The sequence below is a fragment of the Falco naumanni genome, chromosome 8 (assembly GCF_017639655.2).
Source record: "Falco naumanni isolate bFalNau1 chromosome 8, bFalNau1.pat, whole genome shotgun sequence".
Taxonomy (NCBI): Eukaryota; Metazoa; Chordata; class Aves; order Falconiformes; family Falconidae; genus Falco; species Falco naumanni.
In genome coordinates, this window is record NC_054061.1 from 4,243,732 (window position 1) to 4,258,583 (window position 14,852).

A 14,852-nucleotide genomic window follows, 5' to 3' on the forward strand; every position below is an offset into this window, starting at 1 on the left:
ATGGGCAGCCAACCAAGCATCATGTAAGGAGTTTAGTCCAAACAGTTATTTCTGTCTTCCCTCAGGCTGCCTTTTTGGCATACAGATACACAAATCCCTCGGCTTGGGTGCAGTGGGGATAAACAGGAGCAGTTTCCACCTAGTGTGCAGCTCCTCACCAGAAATAAGGATGTACCTCAGGAGCTTTTGCAACCCCCTTTCTGACCAGTGGTTTTTAACTCCCTGTGGTCTGGCTTTTGGCTTTTGGTCTGTCAGGTCCAGCAGTGGTGCAAACGCAGCCGTGGTTCCACCCGCTGCGTCCCCCTGCACAGCCGGGGGAAATGGCTGGGAAAACCTGTCCTCTGGGTGTGCAGACAATTACAGACGGCCAATTCCTGGAAAATATTCTTCTAAGGAAACCGTCTGTATATAGTCTGACTCATCCAAAAGCAGACCGAGAAGACAAGTCACCTCTCATGTTTATACACGGGGCTAATGTTTTTTTAAAAAATTCTTTTCAAGTAGCCCATTACTATATACCTAAGGCATGTTCTGCTGAGCCCGCTGTGGGTCGGTTCCCATGAAAGCACAACCGAGGCACGATAATCCCAGGTACTACAGAACATCTGCTCTACGTTTTCACGTGATTTATGGTAACATGTTGCACACATATATGCATATGTGCGTGTGTGTATATATATGAAAGAATAATACATTAGCGCTGATGAAAAATCCTGCTTATTACTCTAATGCCAACAAACTTATTTCTTACATTTTGCAAAGGAATTGCTGTTCAAATTCCTACATGACATACTTGCATAATAAGAAGAAAACAGCAACTCTATAGATCTTCAAATCAAACTGCACTTTATTTTTCTATATGGAAAGATTATGGGGAGATTTATATACGCTATTTCTTTATTCCTACAGTTACCCAAGAGTAAGGTACTTAGCAGGAGTATAGATCAGCTTTGGACTGTGTGGAATAATTTCTCTTTGTGGAATAATTTATCTTTGTGTAATACCAACGAAAGTCTAATTATTTAAGAGCTTACAGGGTTTACAACATTAGCTCAAATTCCTCACATTAGGATCTTCATTTGCTGTTGGTTCTGAAAAATGTGGTAGCCCTTGAAAGAAAGGGCAAAGTTTTTTGTAGATACAGAGAAATCTGAGCTATCACTTAGCAGGAAGTTTTCTTGAGGAGTGTCTCACAGACCAGATTTCACAACTTCTATGCTTTTGAGTTGGTTTCTTGCCACTCTACCTTTCTTTTCTTTTTTTCCTTTAAATGGGAAGGACTTCTTCTTCTTCCGTTTCTGCTTTTTACAGTCTAAGCAGAGCATGAGGCAATAGCACCAGGGACTAATGTTAGTGCCAGACTTTTCCCAGTGGGCAGACAAAATGGGAAAGTCAAATTCTAACTGTATAAACTGAAAAATCCTCCGCGAAGATGCCCAAGGGCCTAAGGTAGCGCTTGGGCCAGGTTCTCAGCTGCAGTCGGTGTGTATGGGTTGGCGAGCACCATTTCCCGGTGCTGCTGGTTCGTTAGTGTTGGTGTTACGCTGGGATTTCTGGTCTGGTGAACCTGCTCGTGGTGGAGAGCACAGGCTTGGCCTGCCTGAAGGTGACAATTTGAGGTAATAGGTTTATTCCAGATGTTGCGTGGCAATAAGCAGATGTGAGATTTTCCCCTCTCTCTCCTCTCACCGTTCATGCTAATCGTGATGATTTCATCCTCCCACACGTAATACCCAGAGCCACAGCCTCGGGTCCCCTCCACGCCTCCGCCAGCGGCTGGGAATGAGAAGCAGCCCTCGACAGCAGCAAGGAGTCTACTGTAGGTACCGGGGTGCGGATGAATCATGGTCTGCAATTATGTCAGACTCTGCAATATGTTTCTCATTTGCTGAACTAAGGCTTTTGTGAGACAATAGTGCAGTGTGTGCTATGTAAAAGGCAAGAGAGCTGAAGGACAGCAGGGAAGCCACAGCAACAAGAAATAAGTAGCCCATGGTAGGTATGGACCCTGCTTCCTTTTCTAATTTTTAGTTTAAATTCGGTCTAATTTTTATTTTAAATTCAGTCACTTAAATGGCATCAGACTCACTGTCCTAGGAAAATCAGTATTGACACGCATCCTCCTTTCTTCCTTTAGGCTGCTTAGAGCCTTCCAATGGTTAGGGGGAAAAAATGTTTTTATTAATCATTCTTAAAAAATAATAATTAGCAATTATGTAATAGAGTAATTCATTAGTCCATTAATCAGAATATACGGGCACATCAAGCTCTTGCTGCTACGACCAAGGAATCCAAAACATGTACTCGGTGGAGGTTATTAGCCCTGTTTTCAGTCCTGGGCCATGTGCTGAGGTGTGGTGCAAGGCTGGGGGCTGTGGCCAGGACCATCACTCCTCGTGATGAGCGGTCCCTGTCTGCAGGCTGTCCCCCAGCCATGGAGCCTTCACAGTCACTGCAGGACTCCTGATAGAAACACTTCATGTAAATCCTCAAGTGCTCATAATGCCATTTTTTTGCGCTGACTATTTTGGTTAAGAGCAGTATGAAGTTACTGGAAAATGAATAACCACTGTTACAAGTGTCAAAGCAAAATATTTGCAGAGAGCTCTGCTCCCTGGTTTCACCTATCTCATTTTTCAGTCTGGCTTTTTGTCCTTCCATCCCACCCCGCTCCTCAAACTGGAGCCAATGCCTGGAGGGTGCTGTGCTTTCTGGACCAACTGTATCACTTACGGGAAAAGAATCGCGTGGTTTTGTCCCTCGTGGGAAGGAATAAGGTTACACTTGTATTTCCCACCATACTTGTCTGCACCTCAGGAAAAAACTGGGTTGCAGTCAGGCTCTGAGATACTTGCTCTCCATCAGGGAGATGAGCTGTGGGAGGAAGAGGAGGAGGCAGCCAGAGGTGTGCAGGAGGGACTGCGTGGCCTTTGGTGGGAGATCTGCGTGGGTGCAGGCTTGGGGCTGCGCAGGGCTCAAGGGAAAGGAGAAGTGCTGTTACATTAGCACAGGGGGACCCCAATATTGCAGGTTTGTGGGGGGTTGGTGAGATTTTCTTTATGTCCCTTTGCTTTAGGGTAGAATTTCCATGAGATGTATCCCCCCAGGGCTCTGGGGAAGGGAACAGGGAGCGTGGGGCAGGCTGGGGGATGGAGAAATGACCCTGCCTCCCGGGTGGGAAGAAGAGCAAAAGGGCTCTGGGACATGGATTTCTCCAGATTTCCTTGGGGAAAACATGAAGGAAACCCCCATTTCTGAGTGCTCAGCAAATGTGTGTTAACATTTGTTAGGAAGGAGAGATAAGTCTTGTTTTGGAAAGAGCTAGTGGTCCTTTCCTATGGTCAGGGATGTGACGGTAGTGGAGAAAAAAGGAAATAAATCATCACTGGGAACTGCGTGAGAGGCAACGAGCTGAGTCAGCACTTGTGGGCTCGCTGTGGAACAGAGCTAGTGATTTTATCTGGGGGAATTTGGAGGACTGGTTCTCAAGCAATGCTCCTCTGGGCTGGCCGCGGTGGGCTAACATGGACGGCCTGAATTGGGGAAGGATTCAGCCTCCAGCTGCTTGTCAAACGGGTGTGATGTGAATGGTCTTCTGCAAAACTGGTGGGTTTGACTTAAAAAGAGGCACTCATGTCTTTGAGAAGATAGCTGTATGTTCTTTTACAACACACATTTGTGTTTTGCAACTGAACCTCCTTGCTCAGGATTTTTGCCGAGTTGCTCTCTTTACTACTTCACCCCTTTATGGTAGGTTGCTGTGGAAGTGGTGCTGGTGCTGAGGCTGGTTTCACACCAGGCAGAACATCTCAACCCACAACAGCTTTGCAGCATGAAGAGGTGAGCAAGGTCTGACTTTCTGGTTTATCTAGCAAATACCTCAGGAGTGGTTTCCAGAGGTGTTTGCTAACCTTCCCCGGTGCTGTGGGTGTCCAGGTCAGGCACCTTGTACCTGATCACCGAGGGTCCCGCTGAGCAGGGATGGGAAACTCCAACTCAGGCTGTGGGCTGGATCCTGCACAGGTCAGCGTTGAACCCATAAACAGGGAATAAAGCTCCAGGAGTTGAACCTTTCGTCCTGTCAACCTGGGAGACGTTTGCCCAGATGACTTATATTAATTTTAATGGAAACTGTGTGTGGAAACCACAAGCTTAAATCAAGAAGATTATGTCAAAAGAGCAGACTTTACATTCATAAATCCAAATGACAGACTCCGAGTGGGTTTTTCTGCTCGCTGCAAAGAACCCATCGCTATTTTCAGCTTCTTAAAGCTGACACGATGCCCAGCCTTCATGGGGATCAAGTTTTGAAATGGTTTTCGTAATTCAAAGGATAAAGGAAGAAATCTCCCCAAGTAGGGTCATGTTAATAAGCAGCTACATTAAAAGAGCACTTCTCAGAGGCTTCAGCACAAGTTTTGGCTTGGCATCTCACTGCGGTGTCTGTGCCAAGGCGGGACGAGCTGCTGAATTTCATTTTCTTGTGGTGGCGTGGTTGGGAGCACGGCAAAGGATGTTGCATCAGTCCATCCCGCCTGTCCATCCCAGCAAGGAGACTGGCACTTTCCATGAAGAATCAGCCTTTCCGTGGCCAGCTGCACTGTTTTAATTCTGTCCTTTAACTGAGATGAAAAGAGGGGAAAATACAAACATCAAGAATCTCCACAATGGATAGCACTGATTTTTCTGAGGATATTTTTAGCTTGGAAAAATACTTCCTGAGCTTGTGAGGAGCTGGGGGTATAGGACAAATCCAACATAGAAATCACAGACTGATCGAAATGCACTAGAAGAAGGGTGTGAAATTTAGTGTATTGCAACAGGGTGAGAAAACCACGACATGTCTTTGGATAAGCAGAAAGGATTTGGCTTCCAGGCTTGGAGCTCAAATCCCCTTGTCTCCTGTGCTTGAGAGAGCCCCTTAACAGACAGCTCCTGGCCTTCTCCGTTGGCAAGACAAGAACATCACCACGTGGCTCTCCTTGCTTAGGAGAAAGAAATAGTGAGATGATTTCCCCTTCTTCTATCCCAAACTGCTCCCAGAAAGCCCTCCTGCTTGTTTTTTCCAAAGCCATCCTCACCTCAGCATCTGCTGGAGTTCATACCTGGTTCCTCAGGGCTGGCAATGTCAACACAGAAAAAACACTGTCCAATGCCACCAAGCTTTTGGGAACCTCACAGTTCAGGATTTGTCCAACCCACTGACTGCATCCAGGTCTGGCACTTGTTTCTTCTCTGCAGCTCCTAAAATGCCCCCGCGGTGCGATGCCTTGTGGCCGGTTTTCTGGTGGCAGCGCTGGGGGAGCAGAGAGCAGCTCTGAGCGGCCATCAGGATGGGGAGCCCCCTCATGAGCCAGCAGCCCTCTTCCTGGGGAGGGGAGAAGAAAGCCTCCCTGCAAAACCTGCTTTCGGAAATTTCTGAGGGGAAGGAAAAAGCTTTTCTGCCAGGAAACAGTAGCCATCACTAACAAACAGGGAGCAACTTGTCGTTAGGCTCTTGTCAGTGACTGACATGTTTGTGCCTCTGGACATCTGGAAGGGATTTAGCAGAAAGGTCTGGTTCCTGTGACACCGCTAATCTCCCCGGCTGATGGATTCAAAGGGAATGAGGTGGAAGGAGAAAAGAAAACTGAAGATCCAAGGGCTGATTCTTGCCACATGTGAAATAAACAAAGGACCTGCTCAGGAAAGGGGGCAAACGACCCAACTATGCAGCATCAACCGCCTTCTCTTGCCCTTCCCTTCTGTTGTTTACTACAACGCACTGAAAGCAAAACGTGCCCAGTCCCGCAGAGCTGGGGTTTCTGCCGGTAGTGGGGGGCTCAGGGACAGCCCCACGCTGCTCCCCAGCCATCTTCCCCTCTTGGACTGAATATCTGAGACTCAGCGATGCTTGTCCTGGGGAGGTGGTGAGCAGAGCTTTAACTAACCCCAAACCACCACCTGGTACAAACTCTCACCCCGATTTTGTGAGTACATCTGAGGCTCAGCCTGTGACCCTGTCTTTTTGACCCAACCTTGTGCATCTGCTCCACGGCATGACCCAAGCAGAGCCCACCGCTGACCTGAGACAAATGTGGGGCTCCTCCTGCTGCTGCTGCAGATGTGGGGGAGAGACATGAAAACCCAGATGTTTTAGTTATTGGTGTGACATAAAACACAAGACTCCCAGAAAACACTGTGCAGAGAAAGAGAGAATTCCCAAAGCCGAATCTGGTGGTTGGGGCTCACCTGGGCTGTGGGAGACCCGAGCTCCCCGCTCGGGAAGTGTTTGGCCACAGGTAAATGGGCTGCTCTGGGTTAGTCTCACTCAGAAATTACTCAGTCTTACATAACGAGCCAAAGGCTGGTTCATAGTAAGAGACATGACCTGACTTTCCAGCCTCCCTGATTACTTGGCTGTCAAGGTTTCCTGGGAGTGACCCAAATTTCATCTTGTCCAAGGTTTGGGAAATGTTCAAGCTGAAAATGCAGCACTCGGTATCATCGTGCTTTTCCCCTTGGTTCAATCCTGCTGGAGATCACCTCATCCCTAGATGTGGTGCTGCTATACATTGTGTACTGATGAGCAATGTATTTTGTCTCGAGATTGCACAATATTTGGAATGCTGTCAAATGCATGGCATGCCTCTCTTTATGTAAGGAGAAAACTGAAGGAATAGAGCTGGTGTGTGTGTTTAACGTGCAGCCCTAAAATATGCCATTGGATGGCTCATGCTTTTGGGATGGTCTTTTTTTAGTACCACCGGGGCTAAAATAATAAGGGTCTGTTTGTGAGCCATAAGCCAGTCTGTGAGATCAGACCTCAGTAGGATTCAGCTACAATTCCTAATTTGGACAATTCCTGATCCAAACAGGCCCCAGAGAAAAATGACCAGGGAATTCCCTGGTTCTACAGTTTAAGTATAAATCACCAACGGCCAGTGAAAGGCTAATGAGCAAACCAAAGATACCTCAACCACCTAAAAAAGTATTCCCAGCTTTAATCAGCTTGGCGGGTCTTCTGATGACCTTTAAAACATATTTGAGCTTGTTCTTTTTTTTTTTTTTTTTTCCACATTTGAGAAGGGTTTTTGTTTAAAGGAGCTTTCAAGGAGTTTGAGAATTGGATTTTGACAAGTTCTGAAAACTCAGAGCAACAGGTGCCCGGCATCGGTGTTGGAAAGTTAACGTAGCGCCCTGGCAGTCCTGTTGTGGTCTGGAGCAAGAACAAGTCCTTGTGCCTGTTTGTGGCTGGATATTTGCACATCATGTCCCTAAAACCCTGCAGTTTGCTCCTGGCGAGCCCCAGGCCGGGAGAAGTGCGCTCCATTGCCTACCTACCTGATCCGCCTCCAGAAAAAAAAAAAAAAAAAAAAAAGTATAGTTTGGGATTAACCAGCCATGACCTCATCCTGGGAGTTTCACATTGCTGTGAGGATTAGGACCATATGACTGGAAAGTCTGTCTGATAAATATTTGTTCCTGCTCATGGATGAAATATCTCTGGGGCAGCAGCTGGGGCAGGGAGCGCTGCCTCCCCGCGTCCCCGGCTTTGCAGGCACACCGGGCTGCTGGTGCAAACCAGCCCAGCCCTCCCCTATCATAAAAGAAGAAAGGGAAGGCGTCCGCCTGCCAGCTTCAGTCGGAGAGTGATGGGTGCGGACGGTGCCAAACCATTGTGAAAAAGCAGACTTAGAAGAATTAAAAACTAATAATGAAGAAATTAGTCTTGATTGTGCTACAACTGCCAGACTAATCCTGCTGGAATCCTCCCAGGCCAGAGCATCACTTATTCACTTTCTCAGTAGCTGGCAACTCTGCTTTTTAAAAGTAGTGGTGGAAACAACTTTGGTTTTAAGAAGCTCTTTATTTGTAGTGAGGTTTTGCTTTGTTTGAATTTCAGATTTCCAGGCACTTGGGGCTAACGCTAATACAAAGTCCTATTGTATCACGCTAAAGAAATCACTTCTCTTATTCTTCCCATAAATGTCCAAAGCTGAGTTTCTGTTTACCTTGCCTGAGTGAGAAGTACCACTGAAATCAAGAGGTCAGCTTGCCTAAACAAGAGGAACTGGATTTGGCCCAAGATATCTTGCTTTACAATGTGCTATGTCTCCTATAAAAATCCACGTCTCCAGTTTCTGCTTTGGATATGCCAAAGTCCTGGTGCATGTTCAGACATCCTCTACGAGGCCTATTCCCACACCTGCATCTCTTGTAAAAAGTAATAAACCTACGTGCATGTGAGCCTCAGAAATGTGCTTATGCTTTGCTGGATAAACCAGCGTATGCCCTGTTTCTAATACTTGACTGAAACCTGTAGAAAATGCTGCTCCTGATATTTTATGGAAAATAAGTGACGTGGACCTGGCTAGTTGTAGAAGTGGTTTATCCAGGAACATATGTCTGTACATTGAACTTGCATAATGAAGGCAATTATTTTCCATTCAACCTTCCTAACACATATTGCAACATTCGTTCTCAGCAGCAGTGAGGAAACGGATCCAGACTGTTCCAGCTCTGCCTGGCCCTTCATCAAGTGCTATAGATTATATTACTAAATCATTCCCTCTTAGAAATGATTACTAACCTTGTCATGTTATCTACTCAGCTGTAACTACAAAACCACTGCAACTGAATTAAGCCATATGTCCCCTATGATTCCTCACAGTGATGATGAACTGACAATACCTAATCAAGAATTACGTGTCCCTATGGTTTTTGGTTGGGGGGTGTGTGTGGATGCAGGTAGGAATGCTGCAGAATCACGGGCTCGGGTGAAGCTCTGCTTGGCATCCAGCACCCCAAAGTAGACAGTGGTGAACGGGATGTCCCCATCTCAGTTTTCTAGCCATGAGGAAGCAGAAGGAAAAGGTAAACCCCAAACACGAAGGAGCTGATGAGGTATATAATCACCTTCAGCGTGCAGAGTCTCAGAGCTGAAGGATAGCCTGAGAAGGTCTTTGGCTGCTGCCGGTGTGATGCGTGCGGGAGAGCATGTCAAGCGGGGTTGTTTTGCTCTCGTACCTCCCACGGTCCAGTCCTGTGGGGATGGGGTGGAGGTGGCCAGCACGGGAAGGCTGGGACAGGCAGAGCCCATGCAGGAGTCCCTGATGCTGCTGGCATCGCTCACTTCCAGGTGGAGTCCCTGCTCCTGCCCATCCTGCCTGCTGCCTCCAGGAACAGCCTTACTGCTGGGGAGCTGGTGCAGCCCATGGATCCCGCAGGAAGCTGGACCTGCAAAGCGAGTCCTGCTGTGCTGGGGGGAAAGGAGCTATCGGTGAGCACTGCGCTGGGCTGCTGGAGGCAGGAGAAGAGCTGGTGCATGGGAGAGGGAGGAGCAGCCTTCTTGGAGCAAGCCAGCTGTAATGTCCAACTGGTCCGGGAGTGTGTAAGTGGATCTAACCCACACTGACAGCTCAGGTCATCTAGTCCATCTCCCCATCGCAGGGCTGGCTCGGCACTAGCTTTCCCCTCCCAGCAGACATCTGTCTGAGCTGCTACCTAAAGCGAGGGGGGAGGTTGCTCAGTTTCCCCCCTCCCAGCTGTACAGTCCGCTCCGGCGCCAGGTCTGCGATCACACGGAGGGAGGGTGGTCACTGGGTGCGAGCGCTCGGTCCGATGGACGGTGGGAGAGGGCTGTGCCTCCTCGGTGGGGGCCTGGTGTGAGACACGACCGGGCGTGTTGCAAGATGTCCCTCTAGTGCAATTGACGTTTGTTCTCTCTTCATTAAAAAGGGAGACTTTTCTTTATTAGGACCTAGTTTTCCTGATATTTATTAGTGCTCACTTGATCTTCTGTCCTGCGCTTTGTTACGTACCTGCTTCACCTTGGTGCTTGAGGCCATTGTCTGAAGAATGGAGCAACCAGAAAAAAACACCCAGCACTTGTATAACTTTGCAGAACTGGGGTGTCAATGATGTGCAAATGCTATGTGAAACAGCTACCAATCATTTTTTTATTACTATTTAAGGTTCTTTCTCTTTCTTCTCTTAGATGCTGCATCTCTTCCCCAGTGTGTGAATCAAACAAGGCACTGCAGCCTTCAAACATACTCTGCTGTTCTCCAGTTTTTGATTTCCCAGCACTTTGTGATTCTAAATGTTTTTACTATACTCCTAACTGCAAAAGCCCACAGGGTTTGTATAAACCCTCGGGTTTCCTTCAGAAATGTGGACGGTGTGTTGGAAAAAGTACAGTAGGGAATGTGCTCACACTTCGTGCTCTCGTGTCTCTTTTCCTTTGCTTCAGAAACACCATGTGAAATGTATTGAGAGGCGATTGTGCAGAGGCCCTGTGATCAGTAGGTGATAACCACCTTGTCATCTTGGGTGTAGCATGTTAAAATCTTACTGAAGAAATTACTGTGCTGAGCTACAGAGGGACTTTTTGAGGTTGGTCTTGAAGTCAGGTTTGTCATTCAGCTTTCAGTGACCTGAATTTCATGCAAAGTCTATAGGCTAACAGAAGCAGCCTGCTGGCTCTGCATCTCCAGTTGCGAGATAGTCTATTGACATCATGTAGTTTGTGTATCTTTTTGGCAGGTTTCTTCTGCCTGTTCCATTTAACTGAAGTTAATGGGTATCTTGGTTTTTGGTTTTGGCTTGCTTTTTTTTTTTTTTTTTTTTTGGAAGTTCCAGTATATCGTAATAAACTAAATGAATTCAGATTTAAAAGCTTAGCATCCCAAAATAAGTCAAATAAGTCTGTTGTAATTTGGCTCAGGATGCTCAAACGTTTGCTCTCTTCCTGCATTACAAAATGGCCTACAGCCAAGCCCAGCAGATTACTGCACTGACGTTGGGCGTCTATCAGACCTTTAAATCAGTTGAAGCAGGCCAGAAAAAACTTGCTTTTATCCATTTTAAGGTCTGTAGACTCCCCTTGGTCAAGTGGTTTGCTCTCCAGTGATGGCGCAGACTTTTCCATGGCTTACACAGCTATGCGTGGAAATGAATATTCCCCAGAAAGATATGTCAGAATAAGATTTCTGAGGGTTTTCCTACTTCATTGCTGGCTTGCTGAAAACAGGAAGATAAATTGCAGGATAAGGAATAAAATGAGAACATGTGAGAGCTAGAAATGCCTTGTGGGAGCTGTTTTCTATCTCTCTTTTCTTTTTCTTATATGGATGATATGACTAAGTGACACTGAATTATTCTCTGAAAGTTGAATTGCTACTTCTTGTGACTTCCTGCGCTATAATTTTACTGTATCGTATATCTGCAATATGGGACAGGGGGAAGGAGGGGAAAATAGGAAACAGATGAGGGGATATCAGCTTGGCCCCATAGCACTACTTGTAAGCTTCAACGGGTTTATTTTCTGTGTGTGCCTGTCGGCGTATGAGAGAGGAGCAGCAAGGGAGAGGTGTTCTTAAAAAGATTTATCTTGAAATATCTAATGTGGGAAGATAATTACAAGCTTGTACGATGAGGTAAGAGAATTGTTTTGTTTATACCAGACAAGATAAAGCACATATTTCTTCCATCACAATGATAGATTAAAAGGAAGCAGAATATTGTGTGTAATTGCCTTTTTGGCTAGCGCTCCCCGAGGCCCCTAAGGACAGGACGACACGGTGCCATACGTCTCCTGAGCTAACCCAGGGCAGCTGCCCTGCTTAAATGCTTGTGGGGAGGCAGTTTAGCATCGCTCAGAGTCATTTCATTTGGCCAGACCTAACAAGACATCAGCAATAACTTCACCCTTAATCAGAAAGGAGAGGCCAAGCAGGAACTGTACCCGGTTTTCTTCAAGCAGCTTGGGGGGGGGATGTTGGGACTGGGCTGGCGCTGCCTCTGCCGTGGAGCATCGCGGCTCCCCCAGGCAAACCCCGCCCTGGGAACTGCTGGGTACCCAGGCTGCCTGCAGCTCGCCCTGAAGGCCCCGTAGGGATGCTATAGACTGAGGAACTGGCAGGTTTTCGTGCCTTTTGACAGGGCTGAGTTGGTGGTGCCACCGCTGCAGTCAGCAGAGGCTGGCACTTTCTCAGGCTCTAACGAAGCACTGGGTCCCTTGCTGTAAATGTGATAGCCAAAGCCCCTTTCGCTTTTGCTTCTTTCTGTTCTTCCCCACTCTTTCTCCCCCAAACCCTACCCTGATTTTTATTTTAATCTGAATTTCCACTGTATGTCACCTCTCTAAAGGGCTGGACAGGCTCTGCTGAGGTTTCAAAGACATGCTGCCTGCCGCTATTCCAGCTGCTGACCTAGACGTGTGTTACTGTACATAATAACAACACTTTACACATGCAGAGGGCCTTTTTGGACACAGTTTTGAGCAGAGCTGGAACATAAATCCTACAAATTCCCTGCTGTGTGCAGCAGAGGCAAGCAGGATTAGTCCTCTTCCTTTTCCAGCAGGCTCTGGACACATCAAATGGAGCTGTCTACAAAGGGAAACGAAGAGGATTATGTGATCTTTATCGGGATCTTTTTATGAGACTGATGTGTGAAAGCAAGAGCGTGGTGTGAAGAAGGATCTGCCACATCATTAACACACAGGACACAGAAAAGGCACGTGTAGGAGCATGTGGGGAGGGGGAGTGGTTCAAAAGAGACCTAAAAAGACACAAGAAGGGAAATCTTTTCCCTCTATATTAGTACTGATAGTGAAAACAGGTGAGAGTGTGGGATGAGGTGGGATGTATTTTGTACCAATATATTGACAAGCTCATGGTTAAGGTCATTTCCCACCAGTTAACTGAACTCCCAACACAAGCCAGGCACGACTTGCTGGCTGTCAGCACTGCTGTTGCCAAGGAATATTTTTTTGCGATACCCTGATTGCATCTCTCTGGATCATTTTTTGTTTGTTTCAGTCCCTTCTGTGCCGGAGCCGCTCAGGTCCTGCCGCATCCCGTGCCAGGCTGTGCCTCCAGCCACAGCAGCGATCTGTCCGCCCGGCAGTTCGCCAGTGTCTTGACAGTAAAATAAATGAAACATCATCTATTTGTCCTTCTGAATTAAATCTTCTGAGTTCAAAACAAGAGCACAACAAAGATGCTCAGAGCTATTTTCAGTGCTTTTGCTCAGTCTGTGAGAACGAGAACGGAGGCTAGCCTGGGGGAAAAAAAATCCAACCTGAAATCACCGTTAACTAGAGCTCAAAATGAAATGGAGATTCAACATGTTGCAGGGATGCAGGTTTTACCAAATATCACTATAACTTTTTATTATGGGAATTACTGCTTATATTATTATGAAGATGGTAGAAATTTCATGTGGCAGGCAAGTACAAAAATCCTTTTAGTTTTATGTTTTGATTATTTCTCCTGAAACTATTACTAAAGAGATGGAAAGGTGTTTTTTCTCTAGAAGCTCTCCTTCTGGCCTTTCTGTGCAGCTCACAGAACAAAGTAAAAAATATTTATGGTCTTAATGATTTAGTAAATTCAGCCTTCAGATTTGTTTATACAGGAAAAATCTTTTTAAATAATGGATGTATATTATTGCTGAAGATTTCTTCATTTGACTTAGTGTAGGTCTTGCAATTCCTCTCTTTTGGTGGAGCAGCTGTTATTTCTGCTCATTGCTTTTCTCTGAAATGTGTATGGAAGTGTCTATTTGTGTAAGTGCAATTTTCTACGTGATTGATTTTGGAGTATTTGTATGATGAGTGTGCAGGGAGTCCACTGCCCATGGATTTCATTTCAAACTAAACATCCGTCTGAAAGCAGAGGTTAAAACAAGTGCAAACCGAAGCCATGGTCATTCACAAATGGGTTTGTCACAGTCTGATAGCCTAGTGTATTTGGATATTTCTTTGCAACAGCTGAGCCGCTCTCAAACAGATTCACAGAAGCTGAGGGCTTAGCCAGTACAGAGAGTCCTGCTGGAGAGGAATAATGAATAACGATGCACTGGAGAAGAACAAGGAGGCGGCGGGATGGGGAGGGAGGGTGGGGAGGAAGGAATCCAGCAGCCGGAGATAAAACCAGTGAGTTTGCCCGTGGGGTCTGCAGGAGATCATCTCCCATGTGAGCTCTCTGCTGCCCAAACAGCAAACGCACCGCCCCTGCCCACCGGCCTGTGCACACCGTGGTTTCCCGTCCTGCCTTTGCCTTGCTCTGTGTATCCCAGCACAACCAATCCAGAATTTTGGGGGGCAGGAAAAGCCGAGTGTGGCTCAGGGCACCCAGGCTGTGTGCCAGCGCTGGGTGCAGGAAGGTGGTGGTGCCACCCCATCCTCCCCATGCTCAGCCCTGACCCCCTCACAGCCTCTTGTCCCTGCTTGCCCGCAGCTTGCTCAGTCTCCAGGAGAACACTGGGAAAAATCTTTGTCAAGTTCATTTCCAATATTATGGGTTCAACAAACTCCTGCTGACTACAGTGCGGGGTTTGGTGTCTTGGGGACGTTAACCCTCACTTTGAAGGGTCGGAACAGGAACATGGTGATCCCGGCGAGCTCATCCTAGGACAGGCAGCCCTGTGCTCCCGGGGGAAGATGCTCTTCTGAGGATCTGGGGCTGCTGCTCCTTGGGGGTGTTCGGGAGAGAAGCTGACAGTCTATAAGCCAGCTGTGTGAATGAGAGGGACCTTGCCGTTCCCGAAACGGCAGTTTAGCACGAGGGAGGCAAGGCAGGAGCCTATGTCCAGGTGCTTGGCCCTGCCACCACGTGGGATCTTCGCTGCTCTTACTCGCAGAGAAATTGCAACCGGCTGCTGTTTTCAGAGGACTCAGCAGCTGGCAATGCCTTTGCTGTGATCTCCCTCCTCTTTTCGTTTCACTTTTTAGGAGCTTTAAGCCTTTCCCTGGCAATAAATTACAATAGCTGGTAGAGGAGGAGAGAATTTTAAGGCTTGTTCCCTTCTGGGGCCAAGGAAAATGCACATCCATCAGATCAGGCTTCGCAGTCCTAAATCTT

At 47.0% G+C, this 14,852-nt stretch overlaps 1 long non-coding RNA gene across 1 annotated transcript; it reads left to right on the forward strand.

Annotated features, from left to right (window-relative positions):
* Positions 1 to 3,450: 3,450 nt before the first annotated feature.
* Positions 3,451 to 11,694, forward strand: LOC121092785. The gene is made up of 3 exons (XR_005829381.1): positions 3,451 to 3,606; positions 3,755 to 3,840; positions 9,980 to 11,694. It is a non-coding gene; the product is annotated as an uncharacterized LOC121092785 (long non-coding RNA).
* The last annotated feature ends 3,158 nt before the right edge of the window (positions 11,695 to 14,852 follow it).